The following is a 21776-nucleotide window of genomic DNA, read 5'->3' as shown; positions in this document are numbered from 1 at the left end:
AAGGTTTTCATTTTGAGAAAGTTTTGGGATGCCTTCGTATGAAGACTTGTTACAAAAAAAGAGCACAAACTAATAAGAAAAACAATAGAAATAATCCATGTATCTTTTGTTCACTTCTGTGTTGTCTTTATTTAGTTTTGAAGAAGTTGTTAACTCTGTTCTCCTCCCTCTTCATTTCAGCAGATGGTCGGGGCAGGCCCTCAAAAGGATTGTGGGAGGTGTTCAGACGCCTCTCACGTTGTTGCCAGAGGGAGCTGAAGTAAAATGCTGCGCATGTTTAAATGGACTTCAATGCTGTAAAGAATAATCAGCAGATAAAATGACTGCCCTGTTTCACTAGACTACAAGTACAGAACGGGTCATTCTGAGAAGATGTTGATCTGACCGGGAGTACTACACCTTTGGCTGCAATAGGAATGGTTATTAAGTTTTATCCCAAAAAAACCCAAAATAGTCTTATCTACATATCTGTCAGTGACAAATAGAAGGCCAACAACGAATTATTGCATTTAGGGATGCAGTTCATTTTATTTTCCATATTTATTTTCCAAGATATCTGAGTGAAAGTGAACTTAAGTGGAATTTTTTTGTGGGGAAAACCTGCATGTCTCTTTTGCTTTCATTGTTTGTGATGATTAAAAATAGAATTTGCACATTTATTGAGGTTTTTAGGGCAGTTATTATTGCACTTTTGCACACAGTCAGCATTAGAAAAGACATTTGAGCACAAGCCCAAAAAAGGAAGAAAAAAACTTGGAAAAAGCTTTGTATCCCACTATTTTATAATGTTATCAAGTTTAAAAGAGGAAAATGTAAACAGAGAATTTGAAAGAGAATGCCACCATTTTCCTATAAACCTCTTTCTGTCACAGTTTAAAGGGTTTCCAGCTTTATTCAGGTGGAAGCAGCAATTCTAAAAAACAATCACACACATTTACATATTTTTCTCTACATGCATGTTCTGACAACAGTGGATCATTAGTCTAGATGTTAAACAGAAAGAAGTCTCTGATTTCTTTTATTATGTTGACTCCAGACAGCAAAGTTCCAACTGGAATTGAAACGTTTCTGCTCTTGTGAGTTAAAAAAAACAAAATAGTTTTTTTCTGAAATTATTGAAAAACCTGATTGGAAACTAAAGCCTGATCCCTGTCCAGTGTGTCCGAGTAAGAGTTTTGATGAAATGAGAGAGTAGAGCTCTGTAAAGACAGCCTGTGCCTGAATTAGAGCAGCTGAACCATCCCAACACCCTTCATGCGCCGCTGTGTGGTCACCAAGGTGGCATTTAGGAAGCAAGTTGAGTGGACTCAGCTTCCCTCTTCCAGACATCGACCAAATCCTACAGTAAGAGTAAGAGAGTCGGCCAAGACAGGACAAACTTAAAAAAGAACAGAAGGCCCACAGAAATAAAAAATCTCTGTGAAAAACGAGAGAATGAGGAAGAGGAGAGGCTGACGAAGATGTGAGGGAGGAGAAAAGGACAGAGAGACAACGTGGCAGGAGGTTTCCTCTGATATAGACATTGGATGGGATGATGGGAGTCTGGGTTCATCCTAGGATGAAGACCGGCTGAACGCTCTGCACAGCCTCTCATAAGTGTGTTATAACTAAACAGTTATTAACCATCAAACTGCTTTAACTGCTGTTTGCAGTTAATCCTTAAGAGCTATTTAGTTTTCACTATCTATGTGGTTCCAGATATGTAGCATTTCCCCCACAAACAAATCCAGAAATTACACACTGTGCCCTCTTGTCTGCATACAATCCCGTCCGTTTTTACATTTTTCTCTTTCCAAAAATCATTAATTTATCCCACAATCGTCTGGGTGTAAAGTGTTTTGCGAAAACAGCAAATCTTGTAAAAGGGAAAAATAGGGAATTCCATCTTTAACTTTTGTTCAAAGAATAAATCAAAAAGACACAAACCTAAAAGTTTACACAAAACTTTTTGGAGGACTTCTGAGCCAGGTTATAGAGGATTTCAACTCTTTTTGGTCAAAATTGCTCATTGAGAACCCCATCAACAAGGAGAAAACAGCACATGCTGTGAAAAACCAGGTAAACTGTAACATACAATGGAGTTTAAAGGTATTATTACAACCGCTTTACTGTCAAAGTTGAGCTCATACATGGAAACCTGGAAAACCATGGAACCATGGAAAAAAAGATAAGAACTAAAGAAACTAAAGAACTACTGAAGTTCCTATTTTTCCTTTAGTTTCCTCTTCTGCAGTAAAGATGTCACTCATCCTCCAAAAAGCATTATTAAAAATGTCATAATGTAGATGATTTTTTGTTTCCTTTTTCCCAAAACATGCTTTACACAAATGATGATGAAAAGCAACATTAACATTGTAACAGTTATTATTATTATTTACATTTATTGTAGCTCAAATAAACGGATATTCATGAATACCTTCATCTGTAACCCCTGTGCTATCCTAGGCACTTTAACGTTGGGAGTTGGGTCATCTAGACCCACTAGACAGTGCTCAGAACCTTTTTCCTTCAATGATTTGTGATCTTCACTGGTGTCCATGGATTACATGAAATCTTTCCACCTTTATCCACCTTTGTCATGGTAGGGAGAACACGTCAAAGTAAGGGTGGGGCCATCTAAGATAGCACATGCAAATTCATCGGTGATAAAATAGTTTAACTAGTAAAAAGTAATGGAGTAAAAAATTATGTCTGTGTTTTTCCACCAAAGTGTAAGAACTAAAGAATTAAACATGTTGTTGATGTTAAACATGTTGGGAGTCCAGGAAAATGACTCCAGTTTGGGTTCTAGTTGAGTATGAAAGCTGGACCGAGTGAGTGTGACGTCGGTTCCAACCAAATTAAGTCAATTAAGTTGCCATTTTTTTCGCGATATGGACGCCTCCATGTTGGAGCCGAATGTCATCCGTAAGCAATGAACGGTCCAAATCGGTCTGGGTCAAAGTTTCCATGGCAGCCATTCTGGCCAATCAGGAGTCAGCTTGTTGGAGCTACAAAACTACAAAAAATCTGTCAATCTGACAGACTGTCAGAATCAGACCCAGCAGGCACCAAAGACTATATCGAAGCATCTGATTGGTCAGTTTATAATTTGAATAATTTGCACCGAAGAAAAAAATATTAAAGAAAGGATTAAGATTAGCAGTGTGATTAGTGTGTGTGGACAGGCCCAGCTCCTTTGAGATTTGTACTACATCTGAACCTTACCGTAATGATAAACACCCAGCAGCTTGTTGCTCCAAGCTGCTTCATGGATTTACCCCCCCCCCATGATCACCCTCCTATTCCCCCCTCTCTAACATCCCTCTCTCTTCTCCCCTCCTTTTCTTTTCCGTCCGGTCCAACACAAAGATTTTTTAAATATGATTGAAATGAATAAAGTTTGGCCTCAATTACAAAAGGGGTTTATTCAGACATACCTCTGGTTTGTCAGAAGATTCATAACCCCTGTTGTTAAAGTAAAATATGTCCAACACAAGAAGCCTTCAGTTCTTATCTGTCTGCCCAGCTGTTGGACAGGACAAGGAAAAAAAAAGAAAAAAGGAATTAAGATTAGTAAGAACATGTTAATAAATATTTAATATCAAGATGGATAATTCTGACAAATAGAGTGACAGAGCAATAGCTGTTTATTTCTCTCTAGACTTCTATAGGATTTTCGTTTCTTGGAGTGGGTACTTCCTGTTTGGAATGCAATGGAGGAGGGGTTACTCAGTCCAGTTTCATATACAGTGAGTGGTTCTATTCCCCAGACAGTACTTTTCAAGAATCTCAAAAATGTCTGTTTTCTGATTGTCTGCATTTAACATTGTTTTCATTCATGTATTTCCAAAGGGAAAAATGTGATGCAAACTCAATTGTGAGTGTTATTTCCATCTATAGGACAGGTTTGAGTTGCATGATAATCTTTTGTTTTCTTGTTAGCCACTTTCTTCCTCTGCTTTAAGTCTGGCAGACAGAAATGCATTAGCCTGAAGACAGCTGCAGAACCAATCAGATTTCAGACGCAAACGACTCAGGAAGCTGCAGATAGAGACAAGTTAGGAGGGACGGGGATTGTCTGTTGGGGCATGGGGGACGGGTGGGAATGAAGGAGAGGTCTGGACGAGGAAGGAGGAGTGACTGTAAATGCAGGTTTCACCCTCTCCTCCTCATTTCCACACCCTCCAGTGAAAGTAATGTGGCTTATAAGAAAAGCAATCCACCAGTTTTATCACTCCGTCTTCACCGCTGTCTCTATCCTCTGTCTGCAGGTGTGCTCCCCCAAAAGGTGTCATCTAGTGACCCTTTGCACCAGTACCCATGAGTCCGTTCCTCCAAGAGGGAATCAGTGGTGATGCATAAAACTGCAGGAATCGTACACAAACGCTGGTCACAATGCCGACGACCTGCTGCTGCTGACACAGCTCAGCAGAGGAGCAAAGAAATGGGGAAAAATAGGAGCGGGGGGAAGGGAAAACTTTGGACCTGTGTCTGTGGAAAATGAATCATGGGGGCCGGCACAGAGGGAGACCCAGAAGAGAAACACATCTGGTTAGGAAGAAGAAAAAAAGAGAAGAATAGGACTGAGAATGCACCCACGAATTTCAGGAGGAAGAAGAATGTTATGATCTGTTTGAAACAAATCTGTTCAACAAACTGAAGGCTTTGGAAGAAAAGAACAGAAAGAAGGAAGCAGGTTTACAAAATGAGGTGGGCTGAAAAAGAGAAAATGAAGCCTCTGAATTGGGTTTTTTGAGGGTAATGCCATGTTATTCCGAAGCAGACGCCCCTCCCTAAACGTTAACAGCCCTCCATCATAGGCAGACGAAGGCAGAGGAAGACTCAGGCTGAGAGAGCTTGTCATTATCATTTTTTTCTCTCTCCTTATTTTTATGTAGATCAGAGATGAAGACTTGAGCAGCAGAAAGCTTGGAGCTTTGCTCAGCCACGTCATCAACGCGGAGAAGGACCTCTGCATCCCATTGTCGAACTTAAAGGGTCATGGGGATCATTTCACAAATCCCGCTCAGTATTTTTAGCTTTTAATTCAGTTTTCTGCCAAAAAAAAATCAGAACTTTTTTAACTGAGTTTTCTTTTTAGTAAGAAAATCCATCACTTTATGTATACACAGCTTTCAATAGATTACTGCTGATTTTTTAAAAGTTTAATTGAAGGTTTACTTAAAAAAAAACGATCCACAGAAAAGAACACTGACGGACAATGGGAAAGACATTTTTTCTTTCTTTCCAGTGTCATTACTGTCATAGAGGGAGGGGCCACTTACGTGGATGTGGACCGATGAGAGGAGGAGGAGGAGGAGAGGAGAAGATGATAACCAAATCTGAGAGGCGTTGGGCAGCCAGATTAAGGACTGAATACCCAAACCCTAAATAGAAATAAATCCTAGATAAAAAAAAAAACATTTAAAGTCTTACTCTGATCATCTTGTGATCTGTTGTAAAATCGTTCCCAGTGGTCTTTTAATTGTGATTAATTTGACCGAAATATCTAAAAACTTTTTCGTGGACATAGTTTCTGCAGACCGACAGTAGTTCATCAGCAATTCACCTCTGATTTGTGGGCGGGGACTGTTGGCGTGGATTCAGCTAGTAACCATGACTTCCTGTCATCCCTTTGTTTACATGCTCTCCCACTAGCTTACAACCCCTCTCAAGCCCAACCTACCATTACTGGTGCAACAAAAATGATGATCAATATTGGAGCTCTCCAGCCGTACAGTTTAAAGCCAGATTCCAGCTCAGACGAGGAAAACAAAGATGTCCACGGATCTATTTGTCTGCAAGTGAATGCATCAGAATGGAGCAGAGCAGGGAGCTTATGGCTCACCAGCTGTAGTACCTACTGTACGTCACTGATACACGCCTTTCAAAATGCATTCTTTTATTTACTCCTGATTAACGATTTGATTAAAGCAATACTCAGAAACATAATTTTATTATTAATTTTCATTATGTATGTCCCTCCATCATATGAAATAGACATGTCAAAAATATCATGTAACATGCATGGGGGCATGTGTCATGCCTGGGCGGCAGTTTAGCTCAGGCGGTGGAGCAGGTTGTGAAACAACCGAAGGGTTGGCAGATTGATCCCCACTCTCCCCAGCTACCCCCACCCCCCGAGCGCAGCCAGCCTGCAGCCCACTGCTCCCCCCAGGGGATGGGTCAAAATGCAGAGAAAAATTTCCCCTTTGTGGGATAAATAAAGTATTGCTTATTATTATTTAAATTTAACAAAAAATGTAAGATTTTTGTCAAAAACCTTTTTGCAAACCCAAAGTGAAGCTCCTCTGTGAACTCTACATTTTTAATTTCACAATATTAAATATAATGAAGACTATACAGTGGAGCAGTGGTTAGTGCTCTCACCTTACAATGGGAAGGCTCTGGTTTAAATCCTTTCTGTGTAGAGTTTTTATGTTCTTTTCGTCCACGTGTGACTTTTCTCTTGGTACTTTTGGTTTTCTCCTATAGTCCAAAAACATGCCTCATGGGTTATTTAGTGACTCTACATTGTCTCTAAGTGCGTATGTGAGTGTGGAAGCCCTGCAACAGGATGTATTCTGCTTTCACCCCAGAGTTGCTGGGATATGCTCCAGCAACCCCACAACCCTGAAAAGGATTCAGCAGGTTCAAAAGATTTTAGTGGATGGACATGACAATAAAGGCATTCCATTTTATTCTGTTTAAAAGCAAAAATATAACCACATTTTAGATAGAAGTGCTAAAAAGTACCATGTAGTACATATTGCTTACGTTAATGTCATTATGGTGGTTCAACTTCTATATTTTAGGTATCTTATGAAAACATTGTGAGTATTCTTTACTTCCTTGTAGCACAGAATCCACTTAGTGAAAACATGTACCACATGAAAAATGACAGTTATTTGCAAGAATCTGCTGCATTGTGGCCATATATGTGTGTGTTTCAGTGTGTGTATGTAGTCTGTGTGTGTGTGTTAACACAACAGAGCTCAGGGGAGCTGTTGGAGGAAACGCCACTGTTTCCTGCTCAGTTTGGTCATCCTGTCCCACTCAGGCTAAGAAAACACAAGGACCTGGCCACAGAGGTGGAAGACATGTTCACACATCTTTCATCCTCTCTTTAATCCTGCCGTACATTAAAATAAACCAACGCTGCTCTGCTGTATTCTGTGAAGGACTTGTTTCCAATAGAAGACTAGCCTATTGAATGGTTGAAGTGGTGGAAAGGTGGAAATTTTTAATTGCTACACGATTTTGAGTTTAAAAAAAATCATTTCCTGCCATCAATAATCAATATATCAGTAAATAACAGTGGAGCAATGCAAAGTTAAAATATGTAAACAAGGCAATAAATACTGAATTTATAATCCAAGTCTCAATCTTTGCTTTTTGGAGGGGTTTGCTTCATGCATAAAAAACTAGACTGATGTTTTTATTTTATGTTTTCCATAATATTGAAATTAATAAAAAAAAGAAGAAGAATAATTGGCAAATAGGGAAATAAAAGGGTGTGTATGTTTTGGTGTGAAAGGGAGAAAGAAAAACAAGCCTGTGCACGTCCGGTTTTCCTGAGTAAACCCTGGAATGACAGAGGTATTTGGACCACATGGGATCACCCAGAACTTTTACCTCATTGTCATCAAAGTGATGCTAAATGGCTGCAGAAGTCACAACTTGTTAGACTTCAAAAAAATTATGATGACACACAAATATTAAGTACTTTCATGAACAAAAAGAAAAAAAATGTTAAATACTAAATCCCCAACAAATTTGGAATTAGCTTTAATTCCAACATAAAAATCTCTCCAAAAGTTATGAGGCAACAGAGACACATTTTTTGCCTTTTTTTTAATCAACAAAGCAAATGTTGGTGTTCCTTAAAACAAAATTTTACTTTTGACAAGACAAATGAATGAAAACATCAAAATCTATTTATATTTATAATGGTTCATTCTTTGGAGTTTTACAATAGATAGCAGTCCAGCATCCTGGACACTGCCTTTTTAGCCTCCTCCCGTCAGGGCGACGCTTTAGGACACTGCGAACCAAAACCACTCGCCACAAAGACAGCTTCTTCCCCCGAGCTGTCACTCTTATGAACACCTGACTCCAGACTACTCAAGGACACTGTACAATCACATAAACTGTCCAACTGGAATTACTGCTGCTGCATTTTTCATTTTTTATCTTTTTGTCTTGTTATTTCAATCTATTTCCTTATTCAGTTATGTTTATTTATTCATACAGCTACCTTACACTTACCTTCTTTTATAATATTTATCCCTTTATTATTTATCCTTCTACCTTGCTAGTTTGCACGAGAGCACAAGTAACCGAAGTCAAATTCCCTGTACATGCGCTGTACTTGGCAAATAAAGTGATTCTGATTCTGATTCTGAACACTAGATTTACAAAAATATTTCAAATTTGATGAAACAATAATTTATTTGCCTACATTATAAAAACAATAAGCTGGGTGAATCCTGTTTACTGCTGTATATTTTGTTAAACTTACTCCACAAAAAAGGATTTAAAGCCTCATTTTGGCCTCATTGTTGCATGTCTAACTGTTTTTGTCTCAATAAAGTTTTAGATATGAATGTTTGAACCAACAATAAAGTGCAAAATGCTTCTGAAAACTTGTAATTAGAAGCAGCAATTGCTTGGATTTTGCTCATGGTGGCTGTATTCCATACAAAAACAAAACCTTTTCCATGTAATGAAGGGATCAAAGCATCAAAACAAAATTCATGGCATAAAAAATTTCAAATCCAATTTGAATGCTTTGAAATCCGCTGCTATTACATTTCACTCAAGGATAAGCTTACCTTTACTTTCATTTGTTTCAGTTGTCCCATCCATCCATCCATCCATCCATCCATCCATCCATCCATCCATCCATCCATCCATCCATCCATCCATCCATCCATCCATCTTCAGTATTTGCTTTATCCCTATTCAGGGTCAACAATCTGCTGGAGCCAACCTATCTACGGCTGGTCGAAGGGGGGCACAACCTGAACAGGTCTTTGTTACACATGAAAAAAAACAAAAATGTAATAAGCCTTTTTTAGTTAGAATAATAACATTTGACTAATTTTTGTTTCTAAATTCTTAAACTTCAAACATTGTTGTATTTTATTAGAATATGTAATAACACCAGCTTCTCCAAATTTGGATGACTTTTTATTTGTTTTACCAACTAAAAAAGAAAATAGTGGTAATTTTTAATAGACGTTTCCAATCCCTTTTAACATTTGTCAGGAAAGTTGGTCCTGGTGGACCAAATGGAAGGAGTCTGGGAGCAGGGAAGGGAAAACTTAAACCTGTTTCATTAACACGCTTTAACTTAACTTTAACCTATAGAAAAAGAGAGAGAACTTGACACTGAACACTACGATTTAGGAAGAGGACAACAACCTAAGCTGAAACATGATTGGTTGGTTGTCAGATATACGTCTATATGTCTTTACTTTTTTCAGAAGTTTCAATCAGATTTTGTCTCCTAATCAGACAAACAGGTAAATTGTCTTTTGAATGTGTGATTAAAAAACATGAAAGGAAAGTTAAAAAGGAAGGTCCAAAACGGAATGAAGAAGTGGAAGGGTCTAAAAGACAGAGATAAAAACTGAGGCAGAAAAGTCAAGAAGCAGGCAGCAACCAGATGCAGTTCTTTCATAGTGGACGTCAGCCAGCAGGCATGCACTCATGCCTCAGCTATGTCATGGCTGCCTGCTCCAGCCTTAAACCTCCTCCTCTTCCCCTACTACCCCCTTTTTCACTTCAGACCTCCCTCTTTCTCTTCGTGTCTCCCTCTCCACGTCTGGTCCATGTCCTCGTCTGTGATTCTATCATTTGAGTCTCGCTGTCGCCTGCAGATGATGATTCTGTTTGCTCCCGGTGATGCAAAACACACTTTGATTTGAAAGTGTTGCTCTGTGATTGTGTCTGTCTGGGCGAGCAGACCCACAAACCCATGATGGTGATTTTCCATTAAAGTTGGAAGCGTGGGGGAGGCGGGACAAAAGGCGCTGGAAAAAAAACATCTGTGATTCCCAAATGGAATTTCTTCCATCATCCGCCAGACCTCTGAATGTAACCAGCGGAGAAGATCCTGCTACGTCTGGTTTTCAACATCCCAACAACATAACCCCACTCTGATATCCAAATTAAGAAGATGTCCCAAAACCACAACTACACGAGCTACTGTTAAAGCCATCTATATGTTCATTGCACTTGATGGCTGACAGGAAGCAGCAAAAAAAAAAAAAACATTTTAATGATATTTTCAAATTAAAACCCATTGTTTTAGGACAAAAGACTTCAGATGACGTTGAAATGAAATGGTGGACAAAGAAAAGTGGCAATAATATAATAAATCCGACAATCTATTCTCACACCACGTGATGATGTCATCAGGTCAGCGTTTAGCTCAACAGGGGGGCAGACTTTTCTAATGAGTGTAATGTGGGAAAGACAACCCCCCCCATTGAAGGCCTGTTGCAGGGCTCCTTTAAGATGCAATGAGTTCCAGATGCTGGTAAAAGCTTTTTATTGCTGGCGATACAGCAACACACTTTTTGCTGCCTTCGCGTGTTGACTCACACAACCGAACAGAAGTTAGCATGTTTGACCCAGGAAATCAGACATTCTGATGACAGAAAGTCCTCTGCAAACCGATGAACGGTCAAACATTTGGGATGTTCAGTATACTTTTAGTTATTTTAGCTTTTCTGGGATCAGGAGAATCCTGCTTCTGCTCAGATTTTGGCTTGTTTGTTTACTTTTGAGCTCCCTAAAAATGAATTTAAATCCCTACAAAAAACAAATATCTTATGGAGATTTAAGAACTCGTTTTGAGATACTCAGAACCACAGCTATACTATGTAGTGGTGGTTTAAACTTGAAGCTAATGACATTTGTACTAAACAAAATGTTTTATTAAATTTTAAGGACGGCAGTAGGCTGCTTGCAGGACTGGCGCATGGGAAACGTTTCCCAGGGGGCGCTACGACCCACCTAGGTAGCCACAAGGGGGCCGAAGTCTGGGTCCCCCTGTGCTGGTCCCCAGCCTGGATAAAACACAGGGCAGTGTCAGGAAGGGATAAAAGTGAAAGCAGATCCATCGTGGCGACCCATGACGGGATATGCCAAAAGGTGAACATTATTTCATTTTTGTTAGCATTATGTAATGTTCTTAAGATATTTTTTTTGGAACTTTGACCGTTTTTTTTAGTGTAAATCATCAGTATTACATTTATGAATGCAGTCTGCTATATTAGCATTAAGCACAGTTTTTACTTGAGAAATGTCATTTAAGGTTTAGCTTTTAATTTGGCAAACTTTGACATTCACATAAGGTTGTTATCCAGTTTTTGCTGTGTCCTTCTGTTTTAGCCAATTTAACTTTTAGACTCCTAACTTCAGGCCATAGCCACATGCCCCCGTATGGATGGGAGTTGACTTGTAGGGGTTCTGTGGGTTTATGGGTTGGCTGGGCCCGTAGAGGTTTGCAGAGAGGAGCTGCTGCATCTTAAGAAGAGGCAGGTGTGTTCTGCAGTTCCCTTGAGGCTTAAGACCTCAAGGGAACTGCATGAAAATGGAACGTACCATTGCTCCGCGCATGGTAAGTATATATTTGTATGGATAATATAAGTTACACACAAGTATGACGTACGGGTGATGCTGTCGTATGGAGTTCTTACATCACATTCCAGTAGTCGTTATTATGCTGCCCGTACTGCAGCAATGTCAGGTTCCGGGCTTTGAGGGCGGGCATTGCACAGGTTTTTCAGGAATCCTGCCTCATCTGCTGCTGATTACCTGGATCAGGTGTTTTTTCCAATGAAAAGCTATAATGGGAGATTAGTTGGAAAACATGTGGGACACCGGCCCTCGAGGCCTGGAGTTTAACAGCTGTGGCAGACTAGCGCCTTACTGCCCACAGGACGCCCTTATGGATGTGCACACAAACTGATTCAATTCAATTCAATTTTATTTATATAGTATAATATAACAACAATAGTCGTCTCAAGGCCTGTTCACACCGGGACGAATTTCGCCGGCGATTTTCGCCGACGTTTAACGCCTCGTGACTAAACAAAGGGCACCAATGTGTGTGCACACCGAGGCGAAAAAACGCCAAGCGCCAAAGCGTCAAAAAAAAAAACGCCTCGGGTTCGTTTTTTTTTTTCGACGCGTCGCGTCGAAATCTATTCGACCAATGAGAATGGCGCTTTTGCACACGTGTCTGGAGCTTCTGAAGTTACAGTAAAACACAACTTGGGGGCGCTCAAACACAAAACTGCCTTGCTGAGCACACATACCAGCGAAGAAGTTAGACGCCAAGTAGCGTCTACACTGCCGCGAAGCAATAATGACGGACATTCTTAAATATCCCCGGACCAAGTACCAGTTGGAGCTACTGATGCTTGAAATATTCATGTTTTCTTTGTATTATTCTGACAAGCGCGTAAATACTTGCTCTCTTCTTCTGAGTGAAAAGCGACTTTAAGAATCGTAAAGTTGCGCAGCGCCACCTTGTGTACAGGAGTATTTCTGTTTACATTAAGCGCCATCTAATATCAGGGAAGGAAATTGCATCTTCGCTCGGCTCATTGTCAGCGAAAATCGCCTGGGTGTGAACACAAAAGACGTGGCGAAAAACGCTGGCGAATAACGCCTGGCGAATATTCGTCCCGGCGTGTACGGGCCTTCAGTGGGCTTCACACCGGTAATTGTATAAGAACATGAAATCATGAAGAACATAGAGTCATAGAATTTAATAGGTAATGGCTAAACTAAACTAAACAGACTAAGCTGAATTTGGCATTTCTGCCCTTAGACCTTGCTTCTCGGTAAGGAAAAGCTCCTAAAAAACGGGCTCCGTATTCAAACAACAGTTATTCCCATGACCCGCCGGGCAGCGTCCGGGAAACCAAAGTCTTTGGGTTCCGGGGGGAGTATGGTTGCAAAGCTGAAACTTAAAGGAATTGATGGAAGGGCACCACCATGAATGGAGCCTGCGGCTTAATTTGACTCAACACTCTGATTGTCAGGTTTGCTCATTCCTCACAGTCAGGTTACACACTTATCACTTAAATAGCACTAAAAGGTAGTGAAAAGACGTAAAACCCATACGACACGCTTGAATCTCACTTTCTTAACCATTATTTAGCATTATATGTTAACCCTTGAGCTATCCTAGGTACTTTAACATTGGGAGTTGGGTCATTTAGACCCACAAGACAGTGCCCTGAACCTTTTTTCTTCAATGATGTGTGATCTTCACTGGTGTCCATGGATTACATGAAATCTTTCCACCTTTATCCACCTTTGTCATGGTAGGGAGAACACGTCACTGTAAGGGTGGGGTCATCTAAGATAGCACAAGGGTTAAATGTTCGCTTCGACTCGTTGACCTGTGCGAAAAAAATGTCTCTGAACATTTTCGCTTCACAGGCTCACTGACTGATCTACAACCTTGAGATTTGGGTCTTCTTTATGCCCTATAAAGCTTTGGCCATTTTCACCCACAGATAGCCCATATCCACCCGTAAGGGCAGTTGTGACGTAGGCTTTATCTGTCAACATCATCTATGAGGAAATGCAATGATTTTTTTACTATTATTTCCTGGTATTTATCTTGTTTTTAAAAAATCTGATAAACTAAGAGGAAACTTGCTGTTTTACAGCTGTGCAAGGAGCTGAACTCCTGAGCAGAGCAATCATAACAAACACAAATCCTCCTGATAAAAAGTCACATCTTCCTTCATTGAATTGTCTAAGCTTCCGGTACTTCTACTTACTACAGATAGAGCAAATTTGCCACTTGGAGGAAAATTATCTAAATAAATGCCATCTTTTGTCGTTTGCATCGTTTGTTGAGTCTTTCTCTTCTTCTCATGAGCTGCTCCGCTCAGGAGTTTGCAAAAACCACAAGACACCGAGAAGCCCTGTCGTCTGCGAGAGCTGTAATAAACATACTTGGTTAGTCGCTGACTTCCACACAAACTTCCTGCATGTGCTCAGGGTGTCAGCAGGAGCCTAATGGGGCTTACCTCCATAACGACACATGCTACTCAATTAGTGCACTTAATACTCTTAATGAAGTACATTTATTAGTCCAAACCCACTATAACAACACAGGCTTGCAAATATTACACTGAGGCACTAAGCTAAATCTATTTATGGCAATGTATGCGCTGTAACTCCTGTCTCGATAGTTTCCTAATGACTTGACCTGGTCTTTCTGCACTAAAACAAGAGGAGAAAGCAGAAGGTCATTCTGGGATTATTTTGCTAACTTTCATCGTAATTGCATAATATTTGCATAATGAATGAAGATTAAATGTAGAGATGAAAAATTGCTTTTAATTGTAAAGTGCTTTTACTTACTCTTTGACTCTTTGAACCTCGCTTTAAGGAAGGTTTTATAAATTCATTTCAAGTTCATAATATAGAGCTTCTAAGTTCATTTACTGGGCACGCTAGTGCTCCCACCCTTGAATTTTCCTGTTTTTTTTCTGCAGTTCTGAAGTGTTTTCTCTGGACAGCAAGCCCTAACATTTGGATCCAGACAGGCTGTGCAGCAGAGAGGAAAAAAGACGAGAAGATGATAGAGGAAAAGAGAAACACAGGAGGAGGAGGAGGAGGAAGAGGAGGAGAGATAATGTTGTGGAGCTCAAAAAACTAGAATATAATCTGGAAGGAAAGGTTTTTACATAGAAAACAAAATATGTATAGTAAAATTCTGTCAGTGGACTTAGCGATTGCAAAATAATGAAATTGTTACTGGAACACAACTTGCTCTTCTAAATCATGAGCTAAAACATGTTTACTTAAATAAAAAAATACTGACTCTATGATGTTTGTTTATAGTGTTTTATGCACAGCATCCTCATGTTTGCCTTTCTATAGTAAATGTGCTTAAGACCAACTATTATTGTCTTTTTCCAACCATTTATCAACAATAATATTCCAAATTTTCTCCAAATGAACTTTTCTATGTTTATCTTTCCCTTCTACCAATATAACATCATCCTGTGAAGAATGCTTTACTATTTTCTTCAGTTTAACTGAAAGTTGGTATCTTCACATGTTTGTTAACCATCTCTCTGCAGTTTAATAACGGTTTTTTGCAGTTTGTCAATAGATTTGATTTGTGTTGTTGGCTTTGACAACATTGTAACACCAGAATTTTAACAAATAAATGCCAAATATTTTTTGTTTTGTTTTTTACATAATTTGATATTTTGCTGATATGAAACTGGAAAACTTCTTCGTTTTGTGTATAAACAGTTTGGATCCTATTATCATCTGGAAAATCCTTTAGTAGAAGTGTAGAGCTGTTGATACATTTCTTGTCATTGTATTGGGCCCATATCATGCTTTTCTTAAGTCTTTTATAGTAAATGTATATGATTATATATTACCTTAGGCTCACAAAAGAACAAATGTTTTATTAAATATAAGTAATTTTCTGGAATTTTTTTCCAACCTTCCTGGAAGGGGCTGTTCTTTACTTATCTACGTCACAATGTGAGAACCCACTTGGTTTCTTGGATTGCGAGGGGGTGGTTTTTTAGAGGATTACTCAGAAATGTGTGAATGGATCAAAATATCACTGTGGGGTTTCTTTTGTGAGGAGGGAACAAAAAAGTTAATTTTGCATGATGAAGGCCCTTTGACCCACTGCGGTGAATATTGTGTTTTTGGCGTTATTAACATGTTCTATTTGCATTTTTCTGGTGAGAGAGCACATATTAAGACAACTCAGATTAAATTTGCATTTCTGAGTATTTTAATTGTTGTGAATCAGGACCAGAGGGAAAAAAAAGCCATGTGGAAAAGCTTGCAGCTGTGATGTAGAAACTACAATGGCACCGCCGCTCCATTCTGATGCATCCACTTGCAGACAAATAGATCCATGTATGTCTTTGTTTTCCTCGTCTGAGCTGGAATCTGGATCAATACTGTACGGCTGGGAAGCTCTGAAATTGCTCACCATTTTTGTTACACATGTAATGCTGGGTTAGGGTTGTAAGGGGCTTGCAGGAGAGCATATAAACAGATGAACGATGGGAAGAGGTTAGGCTTACTCTGCACCCACAGTCTCATCCAAAACTAACAGGGGAAATTCTAATGAAATCCTGCTGCTCTGCAGAATCTATGTCCTAAATTATAACACAGGTTGTTTTTTGTTGTTGTTTGTCTTTACTAATAACTGCATAATCATAATTAAAACACTACTGGGAACACTTGTAACCCTGGATCCATGGATTACATGAAATCTGTCCACCTTTATCCACCTTTGTCATGGTAAGGAGAACACGTCAATGTAAGGGTGGGGTCATCTAAGATAGCACAATTAAAATAGATCAAAAGATTATCCCAGAGTGGGTCCTTACGTAACCAGTAAATGAAGAAAGGGCTTAAATCAGAGAGAAATTGAATTCAGGGTTCTAGATCTGAGTTCACAAAGAGAGAACACTTTCCATGCTGGAAACGAAAACACTGCAGGTTTCCTCCTCCTGAAATCCGACATGACACATTCAAAGCTGAAGAAACCAGAGGACCTCAGAGGTGGAGCTTGTGAAGAAGGATGGTGGGAGGAGCAGCAACAGTTTCACCGTTCTGCATCTTCACCATGACTTTTTCTCCTGAAGTCTAAACACTCTCCGCTGGATTTTACACCCAAGATTTCTATGCCCCCACCTTTCAAAAAGAAAAGAAAACATTTTCATGCAAAATATGTTTCTTTTGTCAATTCTTATCCAAAACCTTGCTTTCCACTGAAGTCGAGGCAGTTTGGATCTTCTTCATATGTTTTCACTGTGAATTTCCCCAGATGTGTAATGATATACAGCTGCAGTAAACCAGCCTCAGAGAGAGAGGTGGGGGGCGGGGGGGCTCCAGACAGCTGAACTCCCTTCAATGTGTTCCTCATGTGTGTTGTAATGTGGAATGGATCACTGTCCTCAACACACCACGGCTGAGTTTAACCCTTTGAAGAGCACAAATGCAGCTCCTTTGCCTTTCTTCCAATCACAGCTGATTCCAAACCACCCACTTTCTGTCAGAGGTGACTGCTTAGACCCGTTCACAGCCACTTTAGCGTTTTCACATCCTTTTGTGCTGTTTATGAGGGTTACAGATTAATGTGATAATGATATGGGATCTGTGTGGTCATGCAACTAATCAAGATTCACATTGTTGCAAAGCAGCATCTGTAGTGACGGACCAACACAAACATGCAAATCTAACAGAATTCAAAATTCTTTTATAATAGTAATCCGTCAAACATGGAGAGAGATAAAAAACATTTCAAAGCTTTAACTTTTAAAGTTTTTAAAATACTTGACCATTTAAATGATGAATAAAAAAAGAGTATTTGATTTTTCTTTTTTTTCTTTTTTGTATTAAGAAAACTATTTGTTCCCAAAGATTCCACATCATTTAATCCCCAACAGTTCAATGGTTTATATGTCTCATTATTGTTAACAAACCCTGACCATGTTCTTTATGATGACATTATAATGTTTAATGTTTGCTTGTTTTAACAGATGTAAGGTTTTCTAAAGTCTTCTCATAGGTTTCAGTTGAGAACTTTTTATGTTTTTGCTCTTCTGTTTGTTGTTTGTAGATCTGCTGCTATGTTTCACACCATTGTCCTGGTGTTTCCAATAAGCTTTTTCTCCTGTCCTCATGGCGCCAGTTTAAGAAAATAATAGACATGAAAATGTCTTTGTTTCTGTTTGAAATTGGATTAAAAGTTTTCTATCCATCTAGTTATCTGTTTAATGTTAATCTGTGTAAATTCTGAGATTAATTTCAAATTTTCTTTCAATTAAACTAACTTTGAGGTGACAAAACACTGCCTGACATTCTCTTTAACTGTGTGCAAATGTCTCAACATTATATATTTGGCGTTACTGAGCTTCCTTTCAGTTTAGTCGGTTATTTTGGAATCTAAACATCCCGTAGTGTAATTTATTCTTCATAAAAGATGTTCAAGCCTGTTCCAATCTGACAGAGCTTTTATGTGACCCAACATTTCCTCCATCCCTCCATCCCTCCATCCATCCATCCATCCCTCAATCCCCCCCTCCCTCCCTCCCTCCCTCCATCCATCCCTCCATCCCTCCATCCATACATCCCTCCGTCCCTCCATCCATCCCTCCACCCCTCCCTCCATCCATCCATCCCTCCACCCCTCCCTCCCTCCCTCCATCCATCCATTCATCCATCCATCCATCCCTCCATCCATCACTCCCTCCCTCCCTCCCTCCCTCCATCCATCCATCCATACATCCCTCCGTCCCTCCATCCATCCCTCCACCCCTCCCTCCATCCATCCATCCCTCCACCCCTCCCTCCCTCCCTCCATCCATCCATTCATCCATCCATCCATCCCTCCATCCATCACTCCCTCCCTCCCTCCCTCCCTCCATCCATCCATCCATACATCCCTCCGTCCCTCCATCCACCCCTCCCTCCCTCCCTCCCTCCCTCCATCCATCCATCCATACATCCCTCCGTCCCTCCATCCATCCCTCCACCCCTCCCTCCCTCCCTCCCTCCCCCCCTCCCTCCCTCCATCCATCCCCCCATCCATCCATCCATTTATGTTCAGAACCTGCTGAATCCCTTTCTGGGTCATGGGGTTGCTGGAGCCTATCCCAGCTTCTGTTGGCTGAAGGAGGGGTGCACCCTAAACAGGTTTCCAGTCTGTAGCAGGGACAAGCACACACGTACAGGCACACTTAGGGACAATTTAGAGAAACCAATTAACCCGTAACCGGAGAAAGATCCCAACCGGGAATTGAACCTGTGAGGCATGAGCACAAACCACTGCTCCACCGTGCAGCCATTTCCTTCAGTTCATGAAAATGTCCTTCTCCATATTTTTTCAGTTTCTTTGTGCTCTTACAGTTTGTGGACTTTTCTGTCTTGACAGGTTCCTCGGTTTCTTGCAGACACGGCAGATACTGTGTCAGTTCCTCTACCCAACACCTCAAATTCATTCGAAGGGAGTTCTGAAAAGTAAAAAGGATCTAATGTCGACAGAAACTTGCTTCTCTGTTAGACTGGCTGTCCTTTTTCTCTCAAACCATAGCCTAGCTCTATGTTATAATTAACTGCCTGCTGTGCACTCTGGTGACATTGTTTGGGGATATTTCTGTCACGTTTATTATGCCTTTGCTGACCAGACTGTGAGTCATGTGGACACAGAAGCAAATCTGACTGTGGGATGGGTCCAGCCAAAGGGAGGCGCCCTGCTTTGATTCCATGCTTTATGCCTTTATTTTCTTTGGGATCCTCCATTTCTTTCTCATCTAAAAACTGATTTTTGAAGACAACTAACTTCTTTCCGCTTTGAAATTGTCTCAGATTTAGATGAAAAGATAGTAAAATAATAAGTTTGGCAATTAAAACGTACACATTTTCTTCTTTTCAGAATGTAAGATCCACTTCTATTTGGACCAATGACTGAATATAAGCTGAATAGTTCCTTCTTCCCTGCAGCTGAACTCTCAAAAACAAAATCTTTGTCTAACATTTGATTGAGACAATGTTGAAATTACATTAAAAAAACTTTGCAATAGAGGGAAATACAGAACAAAGGGAGGGGGGTTAAATACACAGAGACACGTCACAAACGGGACTGAGGTGATGTATAATTTCAGGCACTTGAGTAAATGAGCTCTCAAAATCCCTGCTTCATGCTCTGCATGCTACACAGTCAGAAAGGAGAAAAATGCTGTTACTGTGTGTTGATGCCTGTTAAACCATGCAGCCTGTCTTTTTTCTGAGAACTGCCTGGAGCTTTTTCAAAAGAAAGGTGTTGCAGAAGTTACATTTAGACCAACCAAAACTGGTAATGACTCTGTGATGATTGTTGTGCAAACTTGGTCAAGCTTGGAAATCTATCAGGGTTACAGGTGTAATAAATAACACACAGCAGAGCTACAAGTTAATTCAGTTAGCAAGAAAAAATTAAAACTTTTACTATTGATCACCCAGATTAGAATCATTTCAAGTCCAAGTTTGTGTCTCGGAAAAGTCTAAATGAATCTATCAAAAAAAAGAAAAGAACAAAGGTGTTTTCCTACAGATTGTTAGACTTCATCACTGTTTAGCTACGCTCACACCGGGGATTTGACGTTGGTTCAAAAACGCACTAAACGCGGGTTCTTGAACGTGCATGTAGCCCGTGGTGTTCACACTGGACACCACACTTTTTCTTTTTCTACTGTTTTGTAGAGCATATATACATTTGTTAGTCTTGGTAAAATGTGGAGGTTGTGTGAATCTCATGAATCTTTGCCAGGCTTTTTCTTTCTCAGCTCTATTCCAATAAATAAAAGACTTGGTGCCATATCATTCCAGCCGAGCACAAACCGCAATTAATCATTTCTCCTTTGTGATCAATTTTCAAACGATTGGTACTCACGTGAGTTGAAAGGAACGACATCAATTGGTCACTACCAAATACCAGTCCCTGATTGGTCAAATTTTGATCTAGTTTAACTTGGTTCGCATGTTTTAACCCTTGTGCTATCTTAGATGACCCCACTCTTACATTGACGTGTTCTCCCTACCATGACAAAGGTGGATAAAGGTGGAAAGATTTCATGTAATCCATGGACACCAGTGAGGATCACAAATCATGGAAGAAAAAAGGTTCAGTGCACTGTCTAGTGGGTCTAGATGACCCAACTCCCAATGTTAAAGTGCCTAGGATAGCACAAGTGTTAACTTAGCTTTGATAACAGCCTAAATGGTTCACATCTCTCTCTACTGTACACAATAAACTCCCTGTGGGGTTTGGGTCAGGTAGGTTTTGCTGCCTATAATGTGGTGCTTATTTGTACTTTGGGGCATAAGCCAACTTTGACAAAAAAAAAAAAAAAAAAAAAAAAAAACAATGTCACCATAAAATCGCTCGCCTTCTGCTCTGTTGACCTTAAAAATCAGCACCAGCAAATGACTTGACTTGATGGATAAATTGGATTATCTTACCAAATAGGTAATGAGAGTCTGGACTGAAGACAACTTTTTGATGATATTCTCATCTACTTGTACTACTAATTAACATAGGAAGTGTTAAATCTCCTCATGGCTTTTAATCATGAAAAAAAGATGGGGAGGATCTTGGCAGCCATCTTTGATCTTCTACACCACTCTATCTGCTCCTGCAGCTGCTTCACCTCCAGCACTAAGCAGGAGCTCAAATAGTCTGTGTGACACCAATAATTTTCCATCTTCCACCATCGTTTCCCCTCTCTCTGTACCACTTTGACTTCAGTTCAAAGCTGAGGTGAAATTGTTGGGAGTGTCCAGCACCGGTGTCTTTTTTTTTTTTTTTTGGGAGGGGGACAGAGAGGGGGTGAAATACGTTGGTTAAAGCAAAAGGAACGACCTGAGGATGGATTTCCCCGAGAACAGAACTAGGATGTAAACTGGTATTTTCTGGGTCTAGCCTGTTCCCTAATAAAAATAGATAAAAAATGTAGCCCCTTTTCTCCATAAGGAAGGGATCATTTTCACACAACTCTGCACCAAAAAGTACCCCACCTTCATCCAACAGTCGCTGGGATAGGCTCCAGCAACCCCATGACCCCAAAAGGGATTAAAAGGGTTTGGAAGATGGACGGATGCACCAAACGATGTGAAATCTAAATCACATGTTGATGCTATTTTTGTCCAACTGGATCAAATCTTTAAGTATATATCCTTGCATTCAAGTTGGGGCTACATTTAATGCTCTTCTCTGTGATACAAGA

The sequence above is a fragment of the Oryzias latipes genome, chromosome 11 (assembly GCF_053564925.1).
Source record: "Oryzias latipes strain Hd-rR chromosome 11, Olatipes_Hd-rR_3.1".
NCBI lineage: Eukaryota > Metazoa > Chordata > Actinopteri > Beloniformes > Adrianichthyidae > Oryzias > Oryzias latipes.
The sequence above is the reverse complement of the archived record's forward strand: the minus strand, read 5'-3'. Positions refer to the sequence as shown.